The sequence below is a fragment of the Lissotriton helveticus genome, chromosome 12 (genome assembly GCF_964261635.1).
Source record: "Lissotriton helveticus chromosome 12, aLisHel1.1, whole genome shotgun sequence".
Taxonomy (NCBI): Eukaryota; Metazoa; Chordata; class Amphibia; order Caudata; family Salamandridae; genus Lissotriton; species Lissotriton helveticus.
Window position 1 is genome coordinate 100,411,090 of NC_136073.1, and position 13,837 is coordinate 100,424,926.

The 13,837-nt window shown below is 42.9% G+C and overlaps 1 protein-coding gene across 1 annotated transcript in view; it reads right to left on the reverse strand.

Annotated features, from left to right (window-relative positions):
• LOC144797947 (extracellular calcium-sensing receptor-like) overlaps window positions 1-13,837 on the reverse strand; it is a 164,199-nt gene that overhangs the window by 56,619 nt on the left and 93,743 nt on the right. The gene's annotated exons all lie outside the window — the stretch shown is intronic.

The following is a 13,837-nucleotide window of genomic DNA, read 5'->3' on the forward strand; positions in this document are numbered from 1 at the left end:
TCTAAATGGTGACCGTCCAGGAACCATTTAGGGTGTTTTATTTAAGTTTATTTTTAATGCCTTTTGTTGTGAAAATCTGTAAGTCGTGTTCAGGAGATGCTGAAGTCCAATAGGGATCCAACCTATCAAAATGGGTGGTGAAAAAATATGAGTATGTTGCTGGAGATGTGGGCCGCCGTGCCAACAATGTACTTACCGGGGAGGATAAACACCCATTATTCCGCAACTTTCTTTCCGCATACCATCACTCCGCATACTTTCATTACGAACCATGACTCCGAAATGCCATTATAACACATGGCATTACATTTTATATGCTTTTACCACGCATACATTTACAAAGAAATTTGTTGTAAATGCATGAATGGTAAAAGCATGTTTTTTTTAATGTTTGGATAAGGTAAGTATGGGTATAGGGGTATATGTTTTGGGGTACTGAGGTATATGTTTTAGGGTGTTTGGGTATTTTAAAGGTTCAGATATAGTTTTGGGTTATGGGGTACATGGGTAGTTTTAGGGTTTAGGGATAGGTATGGGTTTTGGGGTACAGGGGTATTTTTAGGGTTTAGTGATAGGTTTTGATTTTGGGGTACAGGGTATATTTATAGGGTTAAGATGGGTTAGTGGTTAAGGGTGTTGGGGTATTTTAAGGAGTATGGGTGGGTTATGATTATGGGGTGCAGGGGTATTTAAAGAGAGCTGGGTGGGATTAGCACACAATATGAGGCATGGCATGAAGGGTGGAATGTACCACACGCCCCCAGCATTTGTCACGCCCCCAGCACACGCCCACAGCACAACACAGACACGCCCACAAGGGACTACTTTGCTGGCACAGTTCTTTTACCTTTTAAATGTATATGGTGGGTGTCTGCATAGCCTGTGTCCTTCTGCTGCAACTGCCCTTTCCAACGCTGTATTGGGTGTTGTGATTGGTGCTGTGGTTCCTGAGATTACCCGCCTCAAAGGTTTCGGCTCTCTCTTTATTATATTAGTATAGACTATTCCAACACCTTCCCTACTGTTGCGCAGGGTGAAGTTGGAATAGTAAATTATACTATTCCTAAGGTTGAAGCGCAATCTAGTGCAAATCATTCTAATAACTTGCGTTGTAAAGGTATTGCGTTCTAACAGCGCGGTCATTGTAATAACTGCATTGTAATGGAAAGCAATGTAAAAGCATGCATTGTTGCATGCTATATTCATCTGGTCGTGCAAGACGAGGTCAGAGTCAAAAGTTAAGACCGACCACAATGGAGCACGGTTGAGACACAAGGGGTGGATTGGGCCTGGTCTCAGTTTACCTTCAGACTTCATTAAATGTTTGAGGAAAACTCAGATAAGGTAAGGTTCAGTTGGGCAAGCCACGCTGTATCCGAGGAATATTTGTCGACACCGGGGAGCCGCTGTTCGAGTTCATGATGAAGTCATCATAGATGGTGGGAGAAAATACAAGTGGGAAAAGCTGGATTTCCAGGCCGATCATCCCCGTTGATGAGAAGTCAGTTATCTTTCAGCTCAGTGAAGCTTTTTACCTTTGGACCTAGACAACATTTTGAAAGATGTAACCCCCAAATGGGACGAAGCTTCCGGCTGTAGCCGAAAAGGGCTCTGGGAGGCCAGATTCCATTGCCTGGAGGCCCTACTGAATAGGATTTGCTGGTGTTAAAAGAATGTAGCGGGAGCTACAGCAAAGTCAGGCAGACTGACAATAAACTTTTGGGCAGATTGGCAAGCAGGTCGGTTCTACAAGAAGTTTTTGTTGAAAAAGTTTACAAGTCATCATTTTTTAGAGAAGTACCACCTACACCACTACCAAGGGTGCAGGTCCAGGGGGCACCACTTAGGGGCTTGGGGTTCACTCCAGTAGAAGCCAGTAGCAGGACTCAAGGCCTCATGAGCTTGTTATCTCCCTCTGGCACACACAGGAGGCTAGCTAGCCAACTAGCCCTTGGAGTCACTTTTGGTGGTCCTAGGATCAAGAAGATGGGTGAGTTTCTTTAGTCATGCACATTTGTTAACAATGTCCATTCATTTACTGACCTTAGGTATTCGGAGTTGTATATTGTTTTAGGCGGGTGTTTATTATGGGTATTTTGAGTGAGACATGGCCAGACTGGGACACTGGGTAAATTGCTTTTAGGTATAGGTTGGTGTTCATAAAGTTAACTTTAGTGTCAATGCTAGTTACTGTATTGCAAGTGTTTAAAATGTTTTACTTGCCTTCTATTTATTTTTCTACTTGTTTTTGTTCAAGCAGAACTGCCAGATGGTTTTTTTTTGAAAGAATAGGCGTTGTGGGCAGGGTTTGGCTATGTATGCTCTTGTTGACTTACTCTCAAGCATACTTTTGTGTGCTTTTCAATGCTCTAAACATAATTTAGTGCTGGAATCAGTTAGGGATTATTATGCAGTGCAGTTTTCACATAGTGGAAACAGAGTAATACTGTTGCAGTTGCACGTAAACACACAGCTCATGAAAGGCCCAGACGAGTGCACCGTGGCAAATCAATCTTTGAGTGACTCCACTGATGGGAACATACTCAATAGTTTGGGACAGCTTCATCTTCATCGAACTCCAATTCATGTCTCACTAAGAGAGGTAATAAACAGTATGAATTGGTAGGCCAAAGCCAGGCCCTTGAACTCTAGCTGACCAAAATATCACTATGGCCAATTAGTTTGGAAAATGTTTTACTTTTCTTACTTTTGCAATGATATTTTAAACACAAGTTGCTATGCAAATGATTAATGTCTTTGTAATGGTTTTAATTAACCAAACAATAAAGATAACTTCTTCTCATATAAATCTTCTTTCATTGAAAGATTAGAAGCTACATTTCTTTCTTCTTACATGACAGGCATAGTAATACAGATAAAAGCAGCAGCAAGGGCATGTACCAGCTTCTCATACAGCAGGGTACATACGTTTTTTTCACAAAATTTACCGAAATTCTGAAGTGGTTGCAATCGCAATACTTGTATTGAGAGGTCGGCGGTAAACTCTACTCCTCCATCAGAGTTAGTGGTGTTTTGCCCAGATCGTGCTCTGCTTGGAGAGTGGAATTCCAAAAATACTTCGCCAACTGCCACATGGTGGAGTTTTTTCTTGTGCGCAGCTCTCGAACTGTAAGTTGGCAGGCACCAGTGAGAAAATCAAGAGCTACACTGTCTCCCAGCAAGATTTCCCAACGTGGGTGGTCACGGCAGGTCGCTACCACTCCCATTGAGAAAGCTGCTGCTCGCCTTGAGAAAGCTGCCGCTTGAGTAGAAAATCTTCTCGGCTGGCAGAAAGAAGTAGTGCCTTTTGGTGCACCGCATTGTGCCATTCGCACTGAATGTACACAAGGGGACAGCTCCCGTCAAAACCAGCGCTAGCAGCAGACATACCAGATTCCAGGAGGGTGGAACTCCACAAAATCTCGCTGAGTTTTTAGGTAATGCTGTGGAATTAGTAAAACTCTGCAAGTTCCTTCCACCGCTACTAATACTCATAATGAAAAAAAAAAAAAACTCAGTAGATGACTAAAATTGTGTTAGGCTTTACCCCACAACAATAAAGTACATAAAATTAATGAAGCATTTCAGAGTTCCTGACCTGAGAGCTGTCCCATGGAACATTTGAAGGATGAAACTTGGTGCTCCCTTAACCAACTGAAGAATAACACAGTGATGCAATATTGTCTAAAACACTGAGTAACAACTTGAAGTGATTGGCCTTTATTTTTGCTCAGGGAGCCATTCTATCACATCACGTTTCATTATATTACACTAGTAGCCGGTCCCGACATTGTCCGGGTATGAATTGCTGTCGGCCAGTAGTATATTGTTTGTAGGATTTCGTTTTGATAGCATTTCTTATCTGTGACAGGCCTGTGAAACGCCCCGATTTACAGTGCACTGCTGATGCACTTTAGAGTACGCGTTCAGTAGTGTGTGAACTCGAGTTTCCCTACTTTATTTTTCCTTGCAATATTATATAGCGGGAACTCGACAACATGGCATGAGCACAATTTACATTACAGAAAAACACATTCATTTGTGGTAGGCACGGGAAGACAAAGCGATTTGCCTGGAATCACAGGATGTTGAGCTGATGCCGAGATTCGAACGTAGCTCCCCTGCTCTACAGTTCGCCATTTTAGAACTTGTGGCGGGAGGTGTGTCTAAAAGTGTATGTCGGTGCTGGCCATCAACGAGAGAGACCTGTGCATTTTTCAAATGGGTGGTGAAAAAATATGAGTATGTTGCTGGAGATGTGGGCTGCCGTGCCACCAATGTACTTACCAGGGGAGGGTAAACACCCATTTTTCCGCAACTTTCTTTCCGCATACCATCACTCCGCATACTTTCATTACAAAAGTGCCATGACTCCGCAATGCCATTATAACGCATGGCATTACATTTTATATGCTTTTACCACGCATACATTTCCAACGAAATTCGTTGTAAATGCATTAATGGTAAAAGCATGTTTTTTTTAATGTTTGGATAAGGTAAGTATGGGTATAGGGGTATATGTTTTGGGGTACTGAAGTATATGTTTTGGGGTGTTTGGGTATTTTAAGGGTGCATCTTTCCGTCGCAGGGGGAAGGACTTGTTCTGCCGCTGCCTCCATCGTGGTCCCCATCTAGTTCGGACCTACGGGTCGTTTTCAGGCTCTCTGCCTTTGCATTTTATAACTCTGCCTAAAGCTTGTGCACATCGACGCTGCCCTCGCGTCTATAATGGATTTGACTCGACCCCATCACTAAGGTCACCCAAATATCGATTCCTGGTCCTTCTGATAATATTTTTCACCCATTTGGAGAGGCTTTATCAGGCTCTGTTTGGAACCATCATAAAGAGACATGGATGGTCTTTTCTGCCCTTCTGACCCGTATTGGTAGCCAAGCTCCCTCCATGAAATGTGTTTGGACTCTCTACAGGCCCCTTAAAGTGTGATGCTCGGAATTTCGACCGGCTATAGAACACATGCACCCACTGGACTCTCTTTATATTTTCTGGTAGCCAATTACCTATTAATTCTGTGAATTTGCCCAGTGGTTCCGCCTTTGAGGGCCCCTAGAATACCTACCTCCAGCCCTTGATGCTACTAGGACCGCCTTCCAGCACCTTTTGTCAGACGTCCTTCATTGCGTCTGCTTTGTTTCCATTCCAAGTGCGCACTGATGAAGGAAGCCTTTAATGGCACTTGTCCGAAACGCGCGTCGGCGCTTTTGTGTGTGATGATACGTATGTGAATGTTTGTGTATGAATCTGACTGTACAAAAGGTTTGTTTGAGTGTATGAGTGAATGGATCTTGTGCCCTCTTTTTGAATTACTTCTGCGAGTCCTAGTGTTTTTATATTGTATTTTTGTATATGATCCCCAAAAAACTTTACAGATATTACTCTACTGCCTTAATGAGATTAATTTTCTATGAAAACAGTGTATATATAAAAAACCAAAAATAAAAAAGTTTTCTCTGAATAAATAAATTCTTTTTGTGGTTGTGTGGGCTATCTGAATGTGCGATTAGATCCTTTTCTGATATTTAGGGAACACCCCTTTCCATGTTTTTCTCTAGTATTCTCGCCCTGGCGGGTTGTTTCCCTCTTGTCATTTATCGATAGATTCAGGGCCCCTCTCTTGTTTTTTGACTGGGTATTTTAAGGGTTCAGATATAGTTTTGGGTTATGGGGTACAGAGGCAGTTTTAGGGTTTAGGGATAGGTATGGGTTTTGGGGTACAGGGGTATTTTTAGGGCTCAGGGCTAGGTTTGGGTTTTGGGGTATAGGGGCATTTTTAGGGTTCAGGGGTAGGTTTGGGTTTTAGGGTACAGGGGTATTTTAAGGGTTCAGGGCTAGGTTTGGGTTTTGGGGTACAGGGGTATTTCTAGGGTTCAGGGCTAGGTTTGGGTTTTGGTGTACAGGGGTATTTTAGGGTTCAGGGGTAGGTTTGGGTTTTGGGGTACAGGGTTATTTTTATGGTTCAGGGCTAGGTTTGGGTTTTGGGGTACAGGGGTATTTTTAGGGTTCAGGGGTAGGTTTGGGTTTGGGGTACAGGGGTATTTTAAGGGTTCAGGGCTAGGTTTGGGTTTTGGGGTACAGGGGTATTTTAGGGCTCAGGTGTAGGTTTGGGTTTTGGGGTACAGGGGTATTTTTAGGGTTCAGGGCTAGGTTTGGGTTTTGAGGGTGTTGGGGTATTTTAAGGAGTATGGGTGGGTTATGATTATGGGGTACAGGGGTATTTTAAGGGTTCAGGGCTAGGTTTCGGTTTTGGGGTACAGGGGTATTTTTAGGGTGCAGGGTTAGGTTTGGGTTTTTTATGGTTCAGGGCTAGGTTTGGGGTTTGGGGTACAGGGGTATTTTTAGGGTTCAGGGGTAGGTTTGGGTTTTGGGGAACATGGGGTATTTTAAGGGGTAAAGGCTAGGTTTGGGTTTTGGGGTACAGGGGTATTTTAGGGTTCAGGGGTAGGTTTGGGTTTTGGGGTACAGGGGTATTTTTAGGGTTCAGGGCTAGGTTTGGGTTTTGAGGTACAGGTGTATTTTCAGGGTTCAGGGGTAGGTTTGGGTTTTGAGGTACATGGTATTTATAGGGTTCAGGGCTGGGTTTGGGTTTGAGGTACAGGGGTATTTTTAGGGTTTAGGGCTAGGTTTGGGTTTTGGGGTACAGGGGATATTTATAGGGTTAAGGTGGGTTAGTGTTTGAGGGTGTTGGGGTATTTTAAGGAGTATGGGTGGGTTATGATTATGGGGTGCAGGGGTATTTAAAGGGAGCAGGGTGGACACCCAGAGCTGGAATGTACAGAATCTGGGAAGAAAAAACAATGAAATATTGGGCACAACGCTCGCTTTTTTTTTCCGTATTCCCGCCCCCCGCACACGCCCACGCCCCCAGCACACGCCCACAGCACACGATATGAGACATGGCATGAAGGGCTGAACGTACCACATGCCTCCAGCGTTTGTCACGCCCCCCAGCACACGCCCACAGCACAACGCAGACACGCCCACAAGGGACTACTTTGCTGGCACGGTTATTTTACCTTTTAAATTTATATGGTGGGCGTCTGCATAGCCTATGTCCTTCTGCTGTAACTGCCCTTTCCAACGCTGTATTGGGTGTTGTGATTGGTGCTGTGGTTCCTGAGATTACCCGCCTCAAAGGTTTGGGCTCTCTCTTTATTATATTAGTATGGACTACATCATAAATATATTAAGGCTATATTACACATATCACTATAGAAATGAATACATATGTTAGCATATACAGACACCAATATTGCTTGTGCTTGTTAAAGAAATGCAGTGGATACAAACAGGGGAATATAATTGTCAAACTGATAATCATCACACAAGGGGAGGAGGGTGTTGTGTGTAGCAGGGTTTTCTATATAATACAAACATTACATTTAAGGCATTACTGATTGAATGCAAGTGAGGTTATCTTGCCATTTGCTTCTGTAACATTTGCCTGCTGCCTGTAGTTCCAGTAACAAAGCCATTGTCTACTGTTAAGGAGCGATGATATGACATGTTGCAAAGGGTGTGGTTGTATTTTGCAAATTTTTACATGCTTGTGTTTAATCATCAAACCCTAAAAAAGTGTATGTGAATACAAACAGAGCCATGGAATAGGACAAACTTTCTGCTAACCTATTATTCACAATGTCCAATATGTAAATTAGATGCCCGTGACACAATTAGTGTGGCCTCACATTTCTCATAACTAATTATCTCTTAATATCACATTGAGCAATATTAAGAATCTTATAACTTAAAAATGCATACACACATTTGTAAAATGGCATTTGATTCCTGTGAGTCAAAGTCTGTCACCTTTGTTGTCACTTGCAATGTCATGGTTAAGGAAAATAGCAAAAATATTTGACAACTAAACAGGAGTCGGTGTATTTTGATCATAGTCTGGAAATGTACAAGTAATTACTCCAAAAGGAAGTAACATATTACCAATGCATTGTAACCCGTAATACACACACGACACTAAGATCCAAGAGAAATGTGGGATGTCTAACACAGCATGGATACGCTCTATTCATTGCAAGGCTTGTCAATTAGCTGCGACCACATTTCTGACACATATTACTATTACATCAGTGTCATTGTAAGCCATACCCACTATTTCAGCAAAAGGAAACAATCCATGTGTTTGAAAACCATTTAACTTCAAGTAGTACCATCCATGGTCTTTGCTGAAAAGTGATGTTTTTCAGCACAAAATAACTATGAGCCTATGTGAATTGATTGTAAACATCACTATCCTGCTGGCATTGGACCCATGCACAAAACACTTATTTTTGTTGTAGATATTTCACACAAAAAGTAATTTGGCATCAACACACATAAGAATATGTATGTGTTATGTTATTATTATTAAACTCATTTGTATGGCGCAATGAATCATCCCCAAGGGGATCTCTCGGCGACTCAGAAGAGATACCCTATAGACAGTGAGATCTTTTGAATAGCCAGGTCTTAAGCATTGTCTTGAATTGAGATAGATTGGAGAAGGCACGGATTTTGTCGGGGAGACTGTTCCAGTGGCTGGGGGCCAGATGAGAAAACCCACGCCCACCCATTTTGGCCTTCCTTATTCTCCACGTGCAGAGCAGATTGTGGTTGCTGGATCTCAGCTGTCATGTGGGTTGATAACGCTCAATTTTGTTCATGCAGATAGGCAGGACCAGTCCCCTGGAGAGCCTTAAAAAACATACATAGCGCTTGAAGATAGCTCGTTTCCTGATAGGAAGCCAGTGTAATTGGCACAGGAGAGGTAATGAGGGGGTCCGAGCTGGTTTGTTGAGGGCAAGGCATGCTGCAGTACTTTGAACCACCTGCAGTTTAGATAACAGGTCTTCCCTTATTCCAACCAGCAAAGAATTGCCCTAAGCCAGTCGACTAACTAAGAGTGACTGAATGAGGGCCTTTCTGGCATTAAGGGGGATCCAAGGGATGATCTTTTTAAACATTCGCATAGTTCCAAAACAGGTGTCTGACAAGGTCTTCACCTGTTCTTCCATAGATAGTTTATTGTCAATTCAAATGCCTAGGTTCTTGGCCCAACCTTTTGGGGAGGGTGCCTCTCCTAGTTCTGGTGGCCACCAATCGGGTCCACAGTTCCTCTGCTTTACCAAACAGCAGTATCTCTGTTTTGGAGCCGTTAAGTTGAAGGAAATTCTTCCTCATCCAACTTGCTATACTAGTCATACAATTTATGAACTTTAGTTTTTTTACTGCAGGGTTATACTCTATGGGGACTATCACCTGTGTGTCGTCAGCATAAGATATGGTCTCAAACCCACAGTTTCTGATAATTGAGGCTAAGAGGGCCACATATACATTGAACAAGGTGGGGCTCAAGATGGAACCTTGTGGGACCCCCTTATCCACCACAGTGGTTTGTGACACAAAGGACACCAACTGGACACATTGTATTCTGTCAGACAGATAGTTCTGAATCCATTTAAAGGCTATGCCTCTGACACTAATCTCTCGAAGCCTGTCCAAAAGGATGCAAAGAGAGAAGGTGTCAAAGGCTGCCGACAGATCGAGCAGCACTAACATGGCTGGGGTATCCTTGTCCAATGACATTCTTAATGTATCAGTGACCTCCAACAGTTCGGCCTCGGTGCTATAAGGAGCACGGAAACCCGACTGTGATGTATCCAGTACTTTGGTCTGTTCCAAATAGCAAGAAAGTTGCCAATAGATTAGTGTCTCCATGATCTTTGAACAACAAGGACAAGAGAGATCGGCCTATGATTTTGTAATTCACTGGGATCTGATAGTGCCTTTTTGAGCAGAGACTTGATACCTATGTTTTTCCATTTCCGCGGAAAAGTGGCTGTGGCTAGAGAGATGTTGCAGACTTCAGCAAGCACATCAGCTAAGACAGGGGTTAATTCAGAGATAACAGCAGGCGGCACCGGGTCTAGTGGGGAACCAGATTTCACCTGAATTAGTAAGGAGCCAATCTATACACCAGTAATGTCAGGAAAGAATTCTAGGTTCGAGGAGCAGGGGTTTTCCTGGAGGGAGGCTCTATCATGGTCTTCTTCTTCAAGCCCAAAGACACAATAGATCATGTCAATCTTATTAGTAAAGTGGCTCGCTAGGTCTTTGCATAATTCCTGTGTGGGTGGCGGGAGCAGATTGTTAGCCCTCTGATTCGTGAGCCCCTTCTGAATACCAAAAGCTCCTGATAGGAGTTCTTTGCTTCCATAATACAGGAACCTAGATAGGCTCTCCTGGCTGAATTACAACTATTTAAGTAGGCTATATGAGCCACTCGATAGAGCGATTCATCTTGTTCAGATTTAGATTTCCTCCATTTCCTTTCTGCATAGGGCCTTTTCTCTCTTGAGATTGTCGGAGTACCAGGGGCAGGAGCTGCCCTATCCTGGAATTTTACCATCTTCAGTGGTGCGATAGAGTTAAGGACTTCTGTTATATGTCGAATATCATGCAATTATTGTATGTTCTGCCTTGCACAGAACTAGGTCCTGCAACATACTAGGATGTTAGATAATATGACTGTTAGATCACCTCATGTTATTCTTTGCAATCCCGGGTCAATCATCCTGACATCATTAGCAAATCCACACCCTGCTAATCATGCTGCACCATTAGTTTTGTCATGTTTCCATCCAGCACTCCCACCTTGCATGCGTTATGCAAAATGCAGCGCACATGGAAAGAGGAAATAACGAGGAGAAATAAATACATTTCTCCTCATTACTCCTCGCTGGGGAAGGCATAGCATGTTGACATATTCCCAGTTTATAAGTCTTTGTAGATCTGGAAATTTGCGACAAAAGTGGATGTTTGGGAATACCCATGGTCCAATTGTGGAATGCCTTTGCAAGGAAAAGTGATGCAAGACAGCACTCTGCTGAATATTTCTAAAACACCCCTTCCTGATGCTTCTATCTGCAGTAGTATGTGCTGCCTTACGTAACTTTGTATTTGCTAAACCAAGCAAAGTAGATTTGCATTGCTGAGTACATGACAGCTTTTATTTTGCATCAGGGCTGTGCAACAAATGTGATGGAACCCAAACTAAAAAATCTTCCCCAAAGTGTTTGTAAATCCACTGCCATTGTTTAAGTTCACTTAAAATATCCTGTTTTTCTTGGAATATTAATTATTACCCTTTTTCTTGATATTTATTTACTTTAAGGACCTAAATATGAGTCTGGCGGCAGCCGGGCTGGTCCAGCCACTGCTGCACTGGTGGTCTGACTGCCCAATTACAACGTTGGCAGTTGGACTGCCATTGCACCACCCCAACCCCCAGCGGTCAGGGGCTCAGCAATATGCATATGCACATTATGAGTTTCAGGATGCCCTGGAGGTCTTTACTCCATGAAAAAGCTGGCAGTCCTGAAAGAAAGTGGGCCCTAAAGGCCCCCTGTTGCCCATGTCCCTGGGGATGCACGCAGGGGGCAAAACATGTCCCACCCTGTGTGCATGCACCGTAGTTCCTGCACAGCATGAACTTTATAGCCCATGCCATGCAGGAACTTCTTTTGGCAATCCCATTGCGGTGCCCATTTTCCTAGGCACCGCCATGAGGCCACCAAAAGTCCACCAGACACGAGGGAAACTTTTAATCTGGCACGCGGTGCTCACACAGGTTTGGCAAACGCTAAACTTGTAATGAGGCCTGTACTCTGATTTTTATTATCACGATGTAAATATTTCATTGCACTTGAAAAAAAATATACTGTTTTGCAGTTCACAGTTATACAAACTTACAATTTTATTGGGAATCTAAAAAGTGCAAAGGATAAAATCATGGTTAGTCATAGTACATTTTAGTGCATTACTAATTCAGGACATGATCAGTGTAAATTTAAATTGTCCATAATATTTAACAATATGCACACTGAATTTATTATTCAATCCACCTAAACATAAAGGAATAGTTAAGGACGGTTCAAGCATTTTTTGCTCAACTATTTGTTTCATATACTTAAGCTACAGACATATAGAGACTGAGCATTTGCGAAAGTGTAGATGTGTCAAGACAAGTCACTTTTAAAGCTGACTAACCATCCACATTGTTGTTTTTGGTATTTTGCAAGAATACATTGTGTATCGTAAGAATTTCTTTCTTAATCAGTGGTTGCATGGCATGCCTTACATAAATAGTTTTTCTAATTTGTGATATTAAGGAAACAGAGACCTACCTATTGTAGAATTACCTACTATAGAAAGGTCAGCAGCCAAAATTAGATATCATAAATATTGTGGGCCATATGTTTGAAACTAGAGTTTTGCGATTCTCAAATTGCGATTTTCAGCAAATCACAATTTGAGAATCACAAAATGCAATGTATGTTGGATTTGCTAATAATTTTGCAAATCCCAGATATTCCTTATTTGCAAATCGCAAATTGAGATTCGCAAATAAGGAATACCTTCCCTTTCATTCCTAAGGCTCAGGAGGCCCATAGGAATGAATGGGAAGGCATTCTCAATTTGCGATTAGCAATTAGAGAATCGCAAATTGAGATGCAATTTCAAGGGTGCCAGGGTGTCAAAAGGACACCCTGTTGCACCCCTGAAATGTACATGTATGCAAATGTGGCACACATGTGCGCCACATGGCACTTTAAAAAATGCAAATTAGTACATTTTTAAGTGAAATTCCAATTTACTACCAACTTGAAGTTGGTGGTAATTTCCGATTCCTTAAGGCCAAATCGCACTTTCTCTTGTACTTCTTACATTGCATTTAAGGAATCGCAATTTGCGATTCTTTAAATGCAATTGCAAAATAAGGAATCACAAAAATTGCGATTCCTTATTTTGTGAGGGGGTTTTGTGTGCTACATTGCACACTGCTAATTTGCGATCGCATATGCTGAAATTCTGCGAATTTCAGCTTTTGGAATCGCAAATTGACTTTATACATATGGCCCTTAGTTTCTAAGGTTATTTAGTGCACTAGATTTTTTGTGCCCTTTTATCGATCCATTGTTATTAAGGGCATCATTACGATGCCGGGCAGTCGGAACACTGGCGCTGTTGTGGTGGTCGGGAGACTGCCCAATGAGCATGCTGCGGTCTGACCACCGTATTTAGATTAGACCAGAAAATCAACTAAACTGCTGCAGGGCCATGATGCGCCCATGGAATGGGGCTGCAGCACGTGCCGTCGCCAGGCAGCACCTAATGCATGTCTATGCATTGTGTGCCATGCACATTGTTCACGGAGGTAAGTGGAGGCCCTACATGGTCCCCCAGTGATACTTTGCATTGGCCTACAATGGGCTGGCCCTGTTTGAGGCCCCCAACACCTTTCAAACAACCATTTCATGGCAGGGTTCCCACCATGAAAAGTCTGTCGGAAAGACATATTGAAATCCCGACATCGAAGCCTGCCTCACCACCCCGCCATTCTCGGAACCTCCTCCAACCGCCGAACCATCAGGATCTATGATCCTAATGGAGGCGGTGGTCTTGCATCTGACAGATATGGGTCTGACCACTATATCATTATACGGTAGATGGACTGCCACTGACAGCCAATTAGTGGTCAGACCGCCACTATTGTAATCAGACGCAAAGTGTATTTATGAGATTGCTGGTGTAACAGGACAATTGAACAGAATAACTTTCTACCATTTTGCTAATGATTGAGAAATATATATTTCAGGCCAGCTGCGACCAGTGGAGATAGGAGCGGTTCAGCTGGGTTGGGGGGATTCGACAGACAACCACAAGGGAAAATTAAATAAATAATAAATTTTTCCCCTGTCTCTCTAAATCCCCCATCACCCGGGCCCCACGGGACCACAGCTCTTACTTGCGTGGGCCCCAGCT